The sequence below is a fragment of the Neophocaena asiaeorientalis genome, unplaced genomic scaffold (genome assembly GCF_003031525.2).
Source record: "Neophocaena asiaeorientalis asiaeorientalis breed wild unplaced genomic scaffold, Neophocaena_asiaeorientalis_V1.1 scaffold296, whole genome shotgun sequence".
Lineage (NCBI taxonomy): Eukaryota > Metazoa > Chordata > Mammalia > Artiodactyla > Phocoenidae > Neophocaena > Neophocaena asiaeorientalis.
Window position 1 is genome coordinate 3,212,118 of NW_020175084.1, and position 4,672 is coordinate 3,216,789.

The window sequence follows — 4,672 nt, forward strand, 5'->3', positions numbered from 1 at the left end:
TTTTGCTTCAATCATAAAATTTAGAAAACTCAAGAGGAGAAGGAAAGGCTATTTTACTTAGCAATATTCTTGATTATCATGTTCTTTATTCCTTTATGATCTTCCATATCTCCTTTTATTGTTATCACCTTTTATTGTTTCCTTTCTCTTTAGAGAACTTCCTTAAGCCAAGATAGGTCTGCTGGTGATGAATTCTCTTTATTCAGGTTTTTTTGTTGTTGTTGTTGTTTGTCTGGGTATAAAATGCTGGGTTGAAATTTCTTTTCTTTCACAACTTGAAAAATATTATGCCTTGTCCATTTGGCCTCCATGGTTTGTGATAAAAAATCTACTATCATTTTTGTTTGCTTGTTTTCCTATAGATAGAAATCATTTTACTTTGGCTACTTTCAGGACTTTTTATTGCCTTGGTTTTCAGAATTTTAACTATGATGTGTCTAGCTTTTTGTTTGTTTGTTTGTTTTATCCTTCTGGGGATTCACTCAACTTCTTGAATCCATAGGTTTATGTCTCTTGCCAAATTTGGAAAGTTTTAGCTATTATTTCTTAGAGTACTCTTTCAACCCCATCCTCTTCCTTCTCTCCTTTGGGGATTCTAAAGATATGAATGTCAGAACTCTTGTTAGAGTCTCACAGATACCTAGGCTTTGTTAGTTGGTTGTTTATTTGGTTTTTCCCAGTCTATTTTCTCTCTGTCATTCAGATTAGGTTTGTTTCTATTCTTCTATTAATATCTTGTAGTTCACTGATTCTTTTCCCTTTTCCTTCCATTCTGATATTAAGCCCAACCAGTGAGTTTTCTTTTCAGATATTGTGCTTTTAAGTTCTAAAATTTCCACGTGCTTCTTTATTATACCTTCTCTTTCTTTGCTGATGTCTTCTGTTTTTTCATTTGTTTCAAGTGTATTTATAATTGCTTGCTGAAGCATTCTTATTAGAGTGGCTTTTTCAGATAATTCTAACATCACTGCCATATTGATATTATAGCTTTTGATTGCCTCCTTTAATTTAGTTTGAGATCTTCTTGGTTCTTAATATTATGAGTATTTTTCTTACTTGAAAGCTGCATATTTTCATAATATGTGTGAAACTCTAGATCTTATTTAAACCTTCTGTTTTAGTTAGTTTAGTTTCTATAACACCACTCTATTGGGAGGAGAGGGGAGGCACTGCCTTGTTATTGCTAGGTAGCGGCAGAAGTCCAGGTTATCACTTAGCCTTCATTGACATTAAAGGAGAGGAGGACAGCTCTTCATTATTGCTAGGCAGGATGGGAGTTACAGCACCCCATATGGTCTACACTGACACTGCAATGGAAGTGGCCTCATTACCACTGGGCAATGGTGAAAGTCTTGACTCTTCACTAGGCCTTCCCTGATACCACCCGAGAAAGGAAGGGGTGGCACCTCTTTGCTGTCACATGGGATATTATTTTTAAAAATCATTGTTGCATTCATTGTTACTCAAGTTCACTGTTCTTTAGGATAATATTTACTGTTTAAAAGTTGAAGCAAGAATGCAAAGAATCAGTTTAAACCAATATCATAATTAAGTCCCCCAAATTTGTATAAATCTGTCATGTTATTTTCCTTCATGAAACCCTTTAATAGCTTCCAATCTCTTATGGAATTTACAACTTCAGCAATGACATGCAGCCACTCCAATGATCTGGCCCCCACCTACCACTATGGTCTCATACCCTACCATTTTTCTGCATATTCTCCACACAGTCTCAAGGGCATTTATCAGAATTATTCCCAGAGTTTTGTTTTTCACTAGATCTCAGATGTCCTCAATTATAAGGTACTGCATTATTTTCTGCAAACAACTAAGAAAGAAAAATGCTTCAATTTTAAGATGCATCTCAGTTTAAGAAATATTAAAACATGAAAAAATATTGGCTTAAAAATTTATGGGGCTTCCCTGGTGGTGCAGTGGTTGAGAATCTGCCTGCCAATGCAGGGGACACGAGTTCGAGCCCTGTTCTGGGAAGATCCCACATGCCGCGGAGCAACTAGCCCCGTGAGCCACAATTACTGAGCCTGCGTGCCTGGAGCCTGTGCTCCACAACAAGAGAGGCCACGATAGTGAGAGGCCCACACACCGCGATGAGGAGTGGCCCCCACTTGCCGCAACTAGAGAAAGCCCTCGCACAGAAACAAAGAGCCAACACAGCCATAAATAAATTAATTAAATTTTTTTTAAAAAGGCAAAATTCCTTTAAAAATATTTATGAAATATGGTGATCATTGAGTAGATACAAAACAATATTTATAAAATATGTATAAGATATGAAGAATAACAACACGGTGAATTGAACTTTACTGTGACATCTACCTATACACTTTTATCATATTTTATTCCTCTGTTCTCCCTTTAGAAGAAACATTATTTTGACTTTTTTAAAGAATCATCACTTGCTTTTATATATTTTACTACATATCTTTTATCTCTAACCAGTATGTTATTTTAGCATATTTTGAACTTTATACAAATGTGTGCTTTACGTATTCTGAAATGTGCAATTTTTACCTAGTATAATCTTCCTGATGTTCATCCATTTTGGCACTATAACTCATTGATTTTTACTGCCAGTAGTGTTCCATTATGTACATTTACCACAATGTTTCTATCTACTCTGCTGTTACTGATGATGTGCTGATGATGAACCTTTGGGTGCTTGCTTTTTGTGTGTGTGCCATTACAAACATGCTGCCATGAACACTCGTTCTACTTGTCTCCTGCAGCACATATTCAAGAGCTTCTCTAAGGAATATATCCAGGAGTGAAATTTTTGTGTTTAAACTAGGATTGAACCAAAGCAATTTTACAAAACAATAGCAAAATCTTTTCCAAAGTGTTTACAACAATTTACCCTCCCAGAAGCAGCATACACATAATCCAGCTATGCCCCCAGATTCCTATTTCCACTTAGTTTTAAGGTATTTAACCTCCCATATGGTCAAAACCATCACTTCAAGAAAGTATATATAACATGGAAGTTAAAGGTGAAGATTTTGGAGACAGACTATTCTAAATTGCTATGAAGATTAGATTAGTTAATACACATAACATGTTTAGACTTGTACTTTGGACATAATATGCACAAAATAATTGTTAGGTATCATTATTGTTGTTGTTGTGTTGAATTGCTTACAGAACCCTGAAAAACAGATAGTAGTGTATTGTATCTTGGTATACTAACATATATTGCTTTCTTATGTGCAAATGTTCTTCCCTCCATCTGAATTACGTTCCTCAGTACACATGCAAAGTTGATCATGCTTACTTAGGGATACCACTGCCCCTAATATATGACCCATCACATTGCATTCAATCATTTGATTACTTCCTGTCTGCCTCACTACAGTCTCAGTTATTTTGCAGACATTACTTTTTGAATTTATTCCTTATTTTCTGGTAGCACCTGAGTAGATGTTTGATAAATGAATGGACGAACAGATGAATGAATAATTATGAACAATTGCAACATCAGCAGTACCCAACCACAAACAATTATTTATTTAGATTTGCAAATTCAACTGGAATACAAAGACTTAAAATGTATATACCATTTTGTTCCCCTAACAGACTCTTCTTAAAGGAATTCCATGTTTTTTTAACATCCTGGGACAGAAGAATCTTTAAATGTGACCTTTTTATCTGTATGCAACCATAACAGCATCTTCTCCAATCAATCTTGTAAATTAAGATTCTTTTTATTTTCCTCTTCTATGATAATGTCACCTCACAGAACAACTGACAAAAAAATGCCCAGAGAATTGGATCACAAAGTCATTTTATAGATCTACTTCCTCCTGTTTTAGTCTTTAGGTTGATTTTTTAAAATATTGAACACTTTTGTTTCTTTTTCTTTAGATTTAGCGTAGATAGTGGGCTGCTAAGCTGTTAATGCATAGCTTTAAACTTCATGCAACAATAAATAAAGTCTACTGCCTGTTAGCAGCAGTGCCTTCTACTACTTCTCCTTCATCCATCTGTGGTGTGAACAGCTCTCATTCACACCAGATAACTCCAGGTATTAGACTGTTACATCTGATAATGTGTCAAATCTTCCTGCCTAGCATTTCTACCTAAATGGCCTCAGTTTTGACACTGACATTGGGTAGACAAGCCAAACACTGCAAAGCAATTTTTCTCTTAGTTCTGATTAGGTCCTTTAATGCCCCTTCACATAACAGAAATAAGCTCATCTCGCTGACTAGTCCTTAAAATGCAGCACCTGGAGTTGAACGCAATACCCTAGATGTGATCTGAGAAGTTCACAATGGATTATCACTTATACATCTTTTATTTTACAAGCATGTACTATACCCCTTGTTTTATTGTACATTTGTATTAATACAGCTTAAGAATATATTTGATTTTGGAGGGTAGCCATTTCATACTACTAACAGACACCAAGTTTTCTTCACACAAAATTACTTTTATTAAGTTTCATCTCTTTAATTTTGTACCATCATTGCCAATTCATAATATGAATTTTAAATTCATATTATTTCTTCTAGCAGAATTGTTATTCCACCTGTATTTGAGTCACTTGAAAATCTGTTGACCAACAGTTCTTTAATGAGATTCCTGACAGACAATATTATTTCTGTGCTCAGAGCTTACAACAATGTGTGGTAATAATAGGTATTCAATATAAATG